Source organism: Polistes dominula, unplaced genomic scaffold (assembly GCF_049000335.1).
Source record: "Polistes dominula isolate Pdom_NZ unplaced genomic scaffold, Pdom_raw_medaka contig_15, whole genome shotgun sequence".
Classification (NCBI taxonomy): Eukaryota; Metazoa; Arthropoda; class Insecta; order Hymenoptera; family Vespidae; genus Polistes; species Polistes dominula.
In genome coordinates this window covers 7222242-7237745 of record NW_028300915.1, presented here as the reverse complement: position 1 = coordinate 7237745, position 15504 = coordinate 7222242, and the positions used below count along the sequence as shown (strand labels likewise).

Below are 15504 nucleotides of genomic sequence, written 5' to 3'. Positions count from 1 at the left end.
GTTAAATTCATTATCTCGTTTAATGTTAATGAAAAACTAAATGACTTTTACTTTACTATTAAAATTTAATATTATTTTGAAGTAATAAAATAATAATTGCAATGAAAAGCATCGCCATGCATAAGAACTATTGCAATAATATTTCATAAAGGATAATTATTTGTAATTTTTAAATTACAAAAAAGAAAAGTTCTCCCAATAAAAAGTATTCCTCTAGAACGAAAGCTATTCTATGAGTTTTAATCATATTTTATTAAAGGAGATATTTCAATAAAATATAAAATTACGTTGTTTATTGTTTTTACAAAGCTCTTCGTCTTTTTACTTATTGTTCTCATTAATTTTTTAGAAATGTCAAATGTCTAAACATAGTTTTCATTTGGCTTGTGTGTGTTTGTTTCGTGTAATAAAAAATCAATTTAAAAACGTTAACAATAAGGATACTCTTTGAATCAAATAAAACATGCATATATATTGTGGGGTTCCGACAGAGAGAAATATAACTGACTGATGATATAATATAGTTTATTAAATTATGATGGTGTGATGTTGAGCGGTATTTGCAGAAGGTGTACAAAAAAGTGGCGTGGTTACAAAAATACAGAATACAAAAAAAGTTATGAATATAAGACGGACTGACTGACTAATAAACTGATAAACTGATTGGTAAAATATAGACGAATATAACAGACTGAAAGTATAATTATTAACCTGAGAGCAAAGGACTACTACGGACGAATATGTAGACTGATACAGATTAAGAACTGATAGACTAAGGAACTCGAAGCTTAAAGACTCTCACATATTTATATCATAAATGTGTAACACCCCTTTGGAGAGGGAAGGAGATTTTGAAAACTATCGACCAATAGCAGAAGGATTCTCCCCCCATAGTCAACCGATGGGTACAGCTTTTGTTTTTGATAAAGATCGTAGTGAAATCACGCAATAAGGAACTTCGTTTTTTTAACAACGGAATATCGCTTCCCCCTCAATTTTCCGAGTGGAGTTTCCTTTCACTAAGATCGATAGCGTATTCAAACAGAAATAAAATAAATGAAGAAATAAATATTAATTTTATCGCCTACAATATATTTTTCTGTATTATACTTAGATCTTGACAAATTTTATGTCTACGTTCAAATTTTTTGTATTACAACTACGCAGCGTTCTGTTGCTTTTTTTCTATTTTTTTTTTCATTTTCCCTTCGTTCTGTAACTTTTCCTTTTTTTTCTAATGTTGAAAATACTGACGAAAAGCTGTGAACAATTTACGAGAGTGGTTTACGGTATACGTGGGGTAACGAAAGTAATAATGAAACGAAACGAAATAAAGGAAGGAATGAGAGTCAGAGAAAGGGAGGACGGGTAGGAGGGTTGAGGGGGTGGTAGAGAAAGAGAGAAAGTAGATCCATGTCGAATTTTCGACAGAACTTGTACGACGACCCGGCGCGGAGGTCCGGCATACACGCAAAGATTTATGGATTTCGGGCAAAATTCCAACTCCATCGTTCAACAAATAGCACCCCTCGGAGTCCGATTGTTCCGGACGTTTCTTCTACTCTCAGACGAGTAGAGACATGCGAGCGCCATTTTTTCTCTGCCTCTGAAAACGAATTCTCGTGTAACATATCGATCTTTTCTATCCACTTTTGCACTCAACTAATTCCATTGTCTAGGAAGAATAAAAAAAAGATCGTTCTATTTGTCATGTATAAATTAGGAAATAATTTAAAAATTAGAAAATAATGATTCAACAATATATAATGTATATTTTATCTTATCTTTTGATGCATTTTCTTTTAGGTATAATTAAGAATCATCGATTTTATTTTTTTTTTAACCCTTTGAGTGCTGAATACTTTTATCTAAAATGTTTTGTAGGAACAGAATAATTTATTATTAACCAGATTCTAATAATAAATTATATTTAATAATTGAAGTTTTTGCTTCTGAATATATTATAATTTAATTGATTAATATAAATATTAAATTATTTTACATTAATATTAACAAACACGCATATGGTTCGAACTATAAGGTTAGTAATTTTTACCAAACGCATATATGCGTCCATAGCACTCAAAGGGTTAAATATCATTAATTATTTACGCATAAAAACGTGCAATATAATGAAACTCGTTGATTGTTTTTAAATATTGTAAATTTTATTTTATTTTATTATTTTTTATTTTTTTAACAAAATTGACAAAGGAAAAAAATATTTTTTCGTTTCATTTTCTTTTTGTGCATTCTTCTTCCTTCTTCTTCGAACATTTAAACGAAATCTTTTTATTTCTTCGTTATGAGAAGAAATAGGAAACGGCTGCAGTATTGGATAAAAGTGCGAATCGTAAAGAATGTAATATCCCGTTATTTCTGTTACTTTAGTCGTCATCACCACCGTCTTCGACGATCGTTTGCCCTTCTCTTCGTTGCTAAGGAAACGCTCTTGCGTGTCACACCGAAAGAAACTTTATTTTTATGGTGCACGATGCACACGCAAGAGTCGTCACTTCTTAACTTACCACCATATTCCTAAGGGACGATCTAATGGAAAACGCCACAGGCTGTATATTTAAAATATTTGTCTTAGAAATAAGATACGATATCAATTTGAATATTATTATTATTCACGTAAATATATTTTTAATCAATATATCGTTTATCAGTGCAAAAAAGTTATTAACTAATATTCCCATTAATTTGAGTTATTTAACTGGTCAAATAAACTTTTAACGAAGGAAGGGTGGGAATTTCAGGTTTAGGAAAAGTATCCTTTTTGTTAATGCTTTCGAAAGCTACTAATTGATGCTTTTTTTTTTTCAAAGAATAATGAATACATGAATAGATTGTTTAGGAAATTTTAATGGATTTTTTAAACTACGCAAAACAAAATCATTATCATTGAAAATTTCAAGTTAGTGGTTTTTTTTTTTTTTTTAACGTAGAGACGAATATCTTTGGGATATATAAGTTGTCGCGTTATTTTATTTCATATTTCCTTTTTACAAGGTCAAACGAGCTCAACGAACTTTTAGAAACATTGCGTCGTCTCGTTCTCTTTTGAAAGGAATATTTTCTATCGTCGAACTGAAGAATAAAACTTCGCGTATTCTGAGATAAAGCACGACCCACTACTATTCTGACATTTTCAAAGCGAAAGAAAGTGAGCACGCGGTAAATGACCAACGCTTGACATCGTCTCGAGAAGAAGATAGAGAGAGAGAGAGAGAGAGAGAGAGAGAAAGAAAGAGAAAGAGAGAGAGAAAGAGAGAGTGAAAGAGATAGAGATAAAAAGAGAAAGAGAAAAAGTTGACGGTACATCATTATATCTACCTTAAGCAAAAAACCCATACGAATTAGTGTGCATACGTGAATATTATCGCATTCATAGTAGCCTGTGAATAACTACGAGATGTGGTTGTGGGGGAAGGGTGTGGGGTTCGGTCGAGTAAGATTCAAGCAAATAGACGGACAGTTACGCATATGTATACGTAGTAGTAGATGTATAATATTTTAGGTGCATGCGAGAAATGGTTGAAAGATAACTGAATAAAATTCCATTCGTGGTGGGAAAATCTTTTCCATTGGTTGCATAAAAAACCAGATTTCTTTTTATGTTGTACACGTGTATAACTGAATGACTGAACAGGATGAAAAAAGAGAAAAACCGACGAATATGATAACGAAAGAAAGCAAGAAAGTAAAATAAAAAGGGAAGAGAGAAGAGGGAAAAGAAAAAGAGAATCTGAAGTGAGAAAGCTAACGTGGACGTTGTGGTAAAGGGTGTACCAAGTGGAAAAGCCAGCTTTTGGCCAGACGTACAAAGAGATTTTCGGCCTATCTTAAGGCTCTATAGTCGGCCGCAAACGACCACGTTGACACACTGAAATATTTCTATGCTTGTGGTGCACAATGTTGCCTAAGGCAAAACGATTTACGTATTCTCTCCGATAGCGCATGGCTCTTGATGTTATGTAACCTCGTTGTTTTGTGAGATCGTTTATCTCGCAAACTGATTCCTCCTTTTCTCTTTTTTTTACTTTTTTTTTTTTTTAATATCTAAACGCTTAAACTACGATAACAATTCGAGCGTGTAAAATAGTATCGATGTTTTTTTTAAATAAGCTCAATTGAAAGAACGATGCCATTTGTTGTTGATAAGCGGTGCGTAATTAAAAAAAATTCGATTTTATTTTTAACTATTATATTATACAAATAATCATAATTTTTATTATTATTATTATTATTTCTATTAATCATGAACGATTTTTAAGGCAAATTATAAAAATCATTATCGTAGATGAATGAGAAGATAAAATAGAAAAAAAATTAATAAAAACAAAGCGGATTTTACGAGCTCACAGCTCGCTCGCGATTCTACCCATCAGCCTATTGTTTTTTAATTTATTGTACATTCGACCCAAATATTCTACAATGGTGAATGGAAATGCAGCCGTATCCCAACGATTTTCGTCTATTTTATTCCATGTTTATCGAGTATTGAATATTTCGACATATCAGCATCACTTTCGACGTTATCAAGTTTTACGAGCTGTCGTCAGGATCGAGTGATAGAAAAGAAAAAAAAAAGAAATAGAAAAAGAAGAGGAGAAATAATAAAATTTTTCTCTTGGGAGAGAGAGAAACTTTATTTATCACCTCGTATATTGCACGATGAAATGGATAGATAGATAAATAAATAAATAAATAAATAAATAAATAAATGAATTTATATACACTAGGTGAGTCAGAAGGAACGACTCAAACTTTAAAAGTGTAATCTATATGTAAAAATAATTAGAAGCAAAATTCAAATATTGTTTTTTGATTTGTATCATTATTTAAAATCACATTTTTATTTATTTTTATCCAATAACTATTTATTTGTTGTTTTTTAAAGATACTAATATGAAGAATCTTATTAAAATTTGAAAATGAATAAAAATCGGATAAAATGTAACTAGAATTGAAGTGTGAAAAATTATTATATTGAGTGTTTAAAATATACTCTTACAGAATTTGTAGCGTTCCTAAAGATTCACCCCGTATACGTGGATAATACGTATACTTTTGCAAAAGAAGATTCTTAGATAAAACAACATTTTCGTGGTTTTACAGGCGAGCTCGTCCTATAAACAAGAAAAAAAAAGAGGGCACTCGTAAGATCATACTCGTAAAGAGAGGAACGTCGTAATAATAGGATGCTTTACACTATCTTCCATTTTTCCTCTTTTTTTCTATTTTTCATTCTACCAAGTAAAACGTCGTTTATCGTTTACATCGGATGAGAAGGATGAGAAGAAGGAGGAGAAAGGGAAAGAGGTAGGTTATCGACGTAAATTCGAGATATTTTTCAGTAGTATAGTAGTACCTTTTAGCGGCAAGACGACGATGATGGCGAACTCGCTTGAGTTCGCCCAACCAACCTTTTTCCACGAAATTTGTAACGGCGTGCTATTGTAAAGAAGAACGTTGTACAAGAAAAAGAAAAAGAAGAAGGAGAGTAAGGGGGGTGAGAGTGGCGTGAGAAGGGTTAGAAGTGACGGAGAATTGTAGGAAGAGGGACGGAAAAAGGGAGGGGTTACGAACAAAACGACAAAGAACTACGTCGCCGTTAAAGCGACGTCGCCCACTTTGCTGTTCACCTTTTATTGGAAAAGATTTCTTTCGCTCGAGGCCGTTTGCTTTTCCTAGTTTTCTACGCTAGATGAAAAATATACGTAAACGAGAAGTGAAATATCTTTATTTTACATTAACCAGTCAGCCGGACGATTATTAATCGTGAGTAATTCGAGATATTCGAGATCGACTTCGATACTAGATGATCTTCTTGTTTTTTTTTATTTTTTAAATATAATATTCAATTATATTATATTTAATTATTTCAATATTTTTTAAATTAGATAAGCAGGCGAGTTTTTACTTTTTTTCTCCTGATTAAATCGGAAGCGTGCATTTTTTTCTATTCTTGTTTTCTCTTCTTCCGTTATCCTTTTCTTTTTATTTTATCGATACTCTCGATCGAACAAAAACAATTTACCGCGCGAAAGGAATACGCCTAAAAAGGAAAAGAAAAAGAAAAGAAAAAAAAGAAAAGAAAAATAAATTTTCAGATATTTCTCTTTCATCGGGAGAGATGAGTTTGCAGACCTTTATCCTTGCGTTTTGTTTGCCAAGAAGCCAAAGAACGAACGAACGAACGAACGAACGAACGAACGAACGAACGAACGAACGAACGAACGAACGAACGAACGAACGAACGAACGAACGAACGAACGAACGAACGAACGAACGAACGAACGAACGAACGAACGAACGAACGAACGAACGAACGAACGAACGAACGAACGAACGAACGAACGAACGAACGAACGAACGAACGAACGAACGAACGAACGAACGAACGAACGAACGAACGAACGAACGAACGAACGAACGAACGAACGAACGAACGGTCAAATAAAAGCAGCCGATAGGTCAGAGACAAGCAAGCGCATGGAAACTGAAAGATATAATTCAGGGTTCCAGTAGGAAATGAATTTTTCATTGAACGACGTGCAGCCGTTTATCGTCAATGTCAAGGCCTGATAGTAAACGATATTCAACGAAATACGGAAATCCAGGAATCGATATTTTATTCTTTTGTTTATCTTTTCATATTCTTCTCGTTTTAAAAGTAATATATATGTATATTGTTGTTTAATCGATCGGTCAGTAAGCACAAATTCATTTTTATATAAAGATTTATTTCTTTTTCTGTCCCTTTCTTTCTCTTTCTCTCTCACTCTCTCTTTTTTCTTTCTCTCTTTAAATTTGAATTTTACCTATTCGTACTATACGTTATCGAACGTTGAATATTTCTGGAATGTCGAGCAAGGTTATCGTTTGTGACGATAATTCTTTTTTTTCATTTTCTTCCTTTTTTCTTTCGTTCCCTTATTTTTTTTCGAAGAAGTGCAAGATAACCCTAAGGAGAAAGAAATAGGGAAAAAGAAAAAGAAGGAGAAGAAAAAAAATATGAAAAAGATAGAAAAAGGTCTGTTAGTCAAATTTATAACGAGGGAGTCAGTCCACGACGGAGTCTTTACCGAAGAAGCGTATTGTGAGATGCACAATAATGTACGAGATGAGAGAAAGAGGAAGAGAGATAAAAAGAAAAAAGATAAAAAAGGCACACAATGAGGGCAAAAGGCATGCTTTGAACGAAGGGTCACAAGAAAAAGACTTTTCGGTGGACCATGGATAAGAGAGAGTACTTTCATTCTCTTTCTCAACCCCCTTCTCTACACACACACACACACACACACACACACACACACACACACACACACACACACACACACACACACACACACACACACACACACACACACACACACACACACACACACACACACACACACACACACACACACGCTTTCTCGCTCCCGCAATCAATGAAGAAAGGTTGAAGGTGGGTGTGGAAAAGCGAGGGAACGTCGATCACCCGGAAAATGCTTGCGGATTGCCGCGGGCTCGCTTGGAAATGAGCTCCGTTTCCACCCTCCTGCAACCAACCATCACCCCTCCTTACTACCCCTTACACTTCTCTCCCTTCTTTCCTCATTTCTCTTTCCCCCTTTTCTCGTCAATTCGTTCGTTCGTTCTCTCGGTTGCTGCCCCTTATACCCGGTTGTGCCCGTCTTTTACTTTTATTTCTTCTTCGACCGTCCATCCTTCCTCCCTTCCTTATTTTCCCCCTTTCGCTCTCTCTCTCCCTTTATTTTCTTTTTTCTCTTTTTCTTCTCCTTCCCCCTTCTCTTCTTTCTTCTTTCTCTTCTTCTTCCTGTCGTTTACTTTTCCCCGTGAAGAATTTCTCCTTGGCGAATTTTCTCGAAAGGCCGTCGTTTATTCTGTATATACTACTACCACTACTACCTACTTTTCTAACACATTCTACAGATCGCCATTTTCTTCAACGAGATTTTATTTGACTGTAGTATACTGTCTAAACAAAGTCTTTCATAATGCTATTCGTTTGGTGGACGTTACTACCTACAAAAGAAATTCAATACTTGCTAGTTTTTCTCCTCTCTCTTTCTTTTTTTCTTTCTTTCTCTGTATCTTTTCATTCGTTCGTTTTTTCTTTTCTTCTTCTTCTTCTTCTTCGATGTCCATGAACCTTTCATTTTTGGATCCTACAATTTCTTCAAAATCCTCGCAAAAGGAAAAATGTTGAGCCACCCAACTCAGCAAAAAAACAAGGAAACTTTACTTTTTTAATTAATTCCTTCTTCTTTTCCTCTTTTTCTTTTCTTTCAATGGATGTAAAGTCAGAGCCCGAGGTATCCGAACGGAATTCTCCCCTGATTTTGACTAACATAAGTTACTTTTTTCAAATTGATAACTTTTCAGCATACCTGAACCCCTTTTTCTTTCTTTATTTCTTCTTCTTCTTCCTTACCTTTTATATTTTAAACTGAACAATTATTCGATTTCTCTTTCTCATCGCTTTCTTCTTTTTCTTTTCTTTTTTTATGAAATTTAACTTTTTCAGATAGTTTTCATTCATAATTATGCATCATTAATTTTTCCAGTTTTTATTCAACAAATCTTTCTTGTTAATTTGCTCGTATATGTAAATTACAAGATACAAAATGTAAGAGATAGAGAGAGGGGTCTTTTAGTCCAATTATTTTTTTTTTTTTTTTTTTGTTAAAAAGAAAACGATCGATTTGTTTCAAAATCCAGCTGTAAAAAGAATTTTTTTCTATTGGTAAATATTAACGAAATATGGTAATCGAATAAATGAAAAAAGTATATACATGTATACATATATTTGAATAGATTATTTTATACAGTATTGAAATTATATAAAAATCCGGGGGGAGAAGCAGACGACATTTGACGTTTCGTAGGCGCCTCACGCACCGAGATTGTTTTGCAAGAGAGAACACGAACGTGCCGATCGAAAGGTCATTCGATAGAGCAGAAAATACTTTCCGTTTAGAAGTTCTCTCAGTCAGTATCTACTCGTCTGTGTTTGTTGCATAACTCGTGCGGCAATACTTCGTAATACTCCATATTTTATTGACATTTAATATTCCTGTTATTTTCATAATGTATATTTGTACATATACACATGTTTTGATGATAATTTTTGGTACAAACAAATTACCCATTAAGAAATATTTTAATTGCATAAGAAATCTCAAAAGATCATCTAGGTGATAAATTTTATTACCTATGTTAGGAGCATTTCATTACATTTACATTTAAATAAATATTTTTAAAAAATAAAAGAGAAAGAAAGACAAATAAAAAGAATACGATGATTTAGCAAAGACTAATTTAATATCAAGTTGTAAATGTTTTATCCGTTAATTTATCATTTACTTTAGAAACTTGAGAAGTTCTTTAGAAGTAAATTGATAAGTTTCTTTTTTAGTATACTAATCTGATTAATAAGTTACACGAATTTACTCGATATTACTACTTTTAAAGTGAACGCTAATAAAGATTACAATTTAAAGAACCATTAAGATAATTAGCAATAATTCTCTTCGAAACCGTAAAACATTGAAACTTTCACAAGGCATCATTTGAAATATTTTAGTCTTCTACTAAAAAAAAAAAGTCTCCGATCATAAAATACGTTAATGCATCATGTTTAATTGTCATTGCTGAAAGAAAGAAAGGCACGATAGAGACACAACACAACAGTATAATCGAGCATAGAGATCGAATGAGGTTGAAGAAAAAGGGGGGAAAAAATGAATGATGGTTAAGGAATGGTCGAATAAAAGGATACACTTTAGTCGTAAGTTATACGTTGTAAGGGGGTGGGGGTAACTCGAGTTACCTGTTCTCTTTCTTTCATACACACACACACACACAAACACACACGCTCCTCTTAGCTAAGGTAGATCAACAGGTAGTCCTGTTAGGAGCGTAACGCGATGTTGAGAGTAGAGTCGGCCGCTACTTCGTACGATGAAATTTCGTACAAAGTTACGCGCCAGAAAAGCTAACAGTAAGAACTTACCTATACCTAACACCACCACTATAGTGTAACTCCTACGAAGAAAAATCGGATTTGCGGTGATCTGATGGAAAAGCGCGAGATCGCGACAATCTCATCTGCAGATCGTATTTTCCAACAAACAAGAGAATCTCACTCTCTCTCCCTCTCTCTCTTTTTTTTCCGAATACACCTCCCCTGTTACTCTTATTCACTCACCCCTCCCATCACGCCAAAACTCTTTTTAACTCGAATCGAGTTCGATTACGGTCGAGATTTTATCGACAGTCCAGTTGTAATGGTTATTTGAACGTTTCTATGAAAAAGCAACCACCAACCACTGACTTCGAACTTTATTCTTTCTATCTCTTTCTCTCTCTTCCTACTTATTTGTCAATTTATTTATCGATTTATTTATCAATAAAAAAAGGAAACTACAATTTCTTGTATGTATATAAAGATTAACAAGAAGTAGAAATAAAGTAATTAACTTATCGTATGATTTGTTAAAACCTTACGAATGCAATGAGTGAATCACCAATAATCGGTTTTAATCTATAAACATATTATTTATAATATTCTTTAATTACATTCAATATAAAACATTCAATATTAAACGGGTGTATATCTCTAATTTTTAGTTGAAAATACAAAGATATTCGTGTACAGATGCATCAAAAGAATGGGTCGTATTTTAAACGAGCTATTTATAATATATTTATATTTAATTTTAAAGTTTGTTTCATTATAAATATGGAATATATATTTAAATAACGAATTTGTAAAATTATTACAATAGATATCAGAAACTTTTTTTTAACAGAATCAATTGTACAAGGACGTCAAGTATAGAAAGTATATTTTACATTAGACTTCGATCGATCGATTCGCGACAACGCAATCGAATCAAAACGCGTTTGCATCCGTCCCTTTCGTTTTTTTCTTTCTCTCTCCCTCTCTTTTTCTCTGTCACTATCAATCGTTTTTTTCTTAAACTACAAGTCGATTGAACTTTTGATGTCAAGTATAAAACGAACGTTTAACAAGTTCAATTCGCAATAGCTACGCTTCAGGCATTATCGTTTCTTTCTTATCTTTGTAGAAATCGGAACAAACGAGTTTCTAATTATCGTTAAACAGATCGCATGAGTATAGCTTCGAAAGTTTTCCATTAAGTTTCGTAAAACTAGTAATTTTCTTCTTCTTCTTCTGCTTCATTCGAAGATTTTATTTAGTTTTATTGTTTTGCCACAGAGTTTTCCCGTCGTTCTTTCGAGATATTCATTTAATTCGTAAACAATAAATGATCACCTATTGTAACATTTTGCTTACTATCACGAGCAGTGTTCTACTTTAGTTCTAAAAAAATGGCATAATTAATAAACGAAATGTAAACGAGCAAAATTTGATCAACTAACGAAATTATAAAACACATTTGATGTGTTTACTCATAGAATTTTTTAAATTAAATTTTTAGAGAGTGATTAATATACGTGATTTATATTTTTATAAGTGTTATTTAACAGTAATATAATAATAATAATAATAATAATAATAATAATAATAATAATAATATAATAATAATAATAATATAATAATAATAATAATAATAATAATAGAACAAAGATTGGTAGAAGATTTTCGATTGTTCATCAAAATTTATCCCACCAGTTTGATCTCCCTTTATTTCAAACTTTTTCAATCGATCTCAACTGAAACTATAAAAGATCATTTCTGTCATCGAGAACATGCCAAAATATACGTCGCGCATCGAAGAGACTTTTCTGAAATGAAAGCAGTAATGATAACTCTCGAATGAACCCGAAAGTACGTGACTAGAGTTCTCGATTAACGGACACCAGCTAAAATCTAACGGGTGTTCGAGTTGTTTCGTGACATATACTTGTTCAAAGACTCGTCGAAAAGCAAATACAATAACGACAGTAATAGTAACTGATGACATTTCGATAACAGAAATATAAGAACGAAGATGTCTATATTCCTTCAAGTATTTTCATTGAAACTCGATTTTTCTTGACCATTGATTGATCCTTGAATTTTTCGAAGATAGTTCGTTTAACGATTATTTTTATTTAACTTATTTTTTATAATTCTTGATATGATTAATCTTAACTTTGATATCAATCGTACTGATTTTTTGACTTTAAGACATAGTCACGGTACTTCGATTATTACATCAAATCTTCAAATAAAAATATAATAGATTTTATTAGAATTTGATGAATAAACGTATATATAAATAAAAAATCAAATATTCATACTATATAGTCAAAGGTTCAGCTCAAAGCTAATCCATGAGTTTATCATCCTAAACCTTTTTAGAAAAATTTATTAATGAAAAGAATTTATCCATTTTTTGTTTTGTATTGCAAAATGAAAAATATATAAAATGTAACGAAAGGATCAATAACAAGAGAGGCATGGTACGTGCTCTCGAAAATCAACTTTTGTGTGGAGCGATGCGTCTCGTCTGGCATAGTAATTCGCCTAGCGAATACATTTCTAGCTGTTATCGAGAACAGCAACATCGTAAATCCAGTTTCAATATGTCACGACATGCCTAACATGTATCGCATATTGAATAGTGATATCTCGACGAACGTAATCAGCGTTATTAATTTGTAGACCCGACGGATGTGGGATTAGATCACGATTGGCTTTTTACAATAAGATAATTAGATCAGTTAAATTATTGTTTTTTTCTAAATTGTTAATTAACAAAAAATGAATAGTCCTCTGGTTAAAGAAACGTTGTAAGCATAGTTCGTTATTTGTGAAAAAAAAAATTATAGTTCTAGTAGTAAAAATTATTGTTTCATTTCGAAAAATAATAACAACGACATTCGATTCACAAATTAAATATGTATAAATAAATTTCAAAATCTTTCTTACGTGATTTAATTATTTTCTTTGAAAAGATTTTCTTCTGTATCTGTAATTAATAATTAATAAGATATGTAATGAATTTTATTTAATTTATCTAATACAATTATTATTATTCGTGTATTATTTTAATGAAATTTGGATAGACAAATTATTGAAAATAATAAATAATATAGGGAATTAATGGAATAAATTTTCTCTGTTTCAGGTGAGAGTCGCATCTATTAATATACCAAGTCTCGTTTACGGTTCTAATGCGTACACGGATAAATAGAATGGTAATACGATATTCGAAGCAACTCCTGGGATATTCAACCGAATAGAAGTCTAGGATTCTATCACACTTGAAAGAGCTCGTACATCGGTTCTACCTTTCACGGAAGATGCATAGTATGGAAGGAGAACGCGAGTATTTTCAACGAATCCGTATACCAATCTCGAAAAGCCCTTTTAATTCATAGCAAATCCATCGATATTTCTTGTTTTTCGCTTGAAAGGATATCATAAAATCTCTTGAGGATTAATAAACGAAATAAGAATAGTTTTTACCCTTGTAAAAAAAAAAAAAGAATAGTGATTTCTAACTTCTGCAAGAAATATAGTCGTGATATAAATTCTTTAATAATTTAACAAAAAATTGTAATATGGATAAGTCAAAAAATTATAGGATGATGTGAATTTGTCAGCAACAACGAGCTGACATTTCGAAATATATTAATTTACGTAAGAGGAAACTCCCTTATTACTACGCTTCGACCAACATCCAAGCGTTTTCCTTTACAGAATCAGGAAGCTAACTGCGTTATTTATCATTCCATTATTCTTGCTCTTTTTTAAACTTGTGATTTATCGTTAAAGATGAATTTCCGAGCTCACAATCAGCTTGTATCGAATCAGGCTCTCTTTTCCGCAATTCTTTCCAAGCTTTATTTTCGTAAATATACAAAAGGGTATACCTTATGGAAGAAAAGCGAAGGAAGAAATACCGATTAAATTTAATTTTGCAATAGAAAGATATTACCAGGATATATATCAAAAAATCCTTTTAAAATATGAATACCTGTCAAACAAATAAATACCATTCCCCCCCCCCCCGGACATAACTATCGATAAAATTGTTATTAATGAATATTAAATGTTAAATTGATATTACAAAGAAAAACAAATTGATTCTCGTATATAAATACACGTAATACATAAGTATTAAATTTAAAATATGCGATATTATAAATTCTATTTATTCGACTATTTAGAACGAGGTAATTTTATAAGAACTTATACGGTTTAAGAAGTAACGAAAAATTTCGATGAAAATTTTATCACGGGAAAAATAGAAAAAGAAAAAAAAAGGAAAACAAGATGAGAAGTGGCAGGGAAAGAACTTGATCAAATTTACCGAGCATGAAAGTTCACACGTCGCGATAATAAATTGTGCGTAAACAGTTCGATAGTTAACAGTTTGGAGTATTATACTCTGATAGGGAGAGAGAGAAAGAATGGGGGAGAGAAATGCTATTCCGTTTGTCTATTCCTCAATGTTGCGCGTTAATTAATAATCTCGCTGTTTGATATGGCGCATCCATCCGTTTATAGTAAATGAACGAACGATCGAACGAGCGAAACAACCAACCGAGAGAGATGCGACCAAACCACCCACTCGTTCCTTTAGCCCCCGCCCCTTTCTCGTAATACCATTCAACCATATCTCTTTCTCTCTTTCTCTTTCACGGCGGCGCCACACATAGCAATAAATAATTAGTTTCAACGGTATAGGTGTATATATATATATATATATATATATATATATATATATATATATATATATATATATATATATACTTACGCATCCACGAAATGGCGGCTCGTCGACTACGGTTAATTAAGAACGCGAGACAGCGTCGTTGTAAAATTAGTTGCCTTGGATGCATCCTAGTATCATGCTTCTCTTCGTTTCATAGCAACGACCATTGTACTCTCTTTCTCTATTCTGACCATCCAACAAATAGCTTACTGTTCTGCTCCATTGCTCCCGCTAAACGTTCTCGTGTATCGTATTTCCATGTTGGATTAAAAACCTCTTCTTCTCCCTTTTTATCTTTTTTCTTTTTTGTCTTTTACCCCTATTTCTCTGTCATTTATCATTTTTCATATTTGATGCTTATTTTTCGTTGAATATAATGAATCATACACTATAAAATCCTTAATTATATAATTACGGATATACATGTAAACGAAAGGTTATATAATTATATCATCATTAAATAAAACATGAATATTAATAAATTACAAAATAAAGATAAACCCATGATATATTAAAAGTCTAATGCTCTTTATTAATAATAATTTATTTTTATAAAAGAGTATTTATATTAAAAGTATAAAAAAAACGAATATGTTTTTCTTTGCTTTTTTTATGTTATGTAAATATATTTTTTTTTCTAACGCAGGAAACATTATTATTTTAAATTATTATCTCATATTATAATTTTTTGCCATGTGCATTTACATATACGCCTGCATTTATATGATTCTATTTGTTGCGAAAAGAGATGAAAGATTATTTGAACATTTTTTTGTACGGTTCAAATATATAG

At 32.0% G+C, this 15504-nt stretch overlaps 1 protein-coding gene and 1 long non-coding RNA gene across 7 annotated transcripts in view; both read left to right on the top strand.

Annotated features, from left to right (window-relative positions):
• Positions 1 to 14736, top strand: part of LOC149033219 (uncharacterized) — a 46650-nt gene extending 31914 nt beyond the window's left edge. The window contains exon 3 of the long non-coding RNA XR_016175895.1: positions 13119 to 14736. This is a non-coding gene — a long non-coding RNA (uncharacterized LOC149033219). The remainder of the gene's footprint in view (positions 1 to 13118) is intronic.
• LOC107070354 (furin-like protease 1) overlaps positions 1 to 15504 on the top strand; it is a 239171-nt gene that overhangs the window by 111896 nt on the left and 111771 nt on the right. The gene's annotated exons all lie outside the window — the stretch shown is intronic.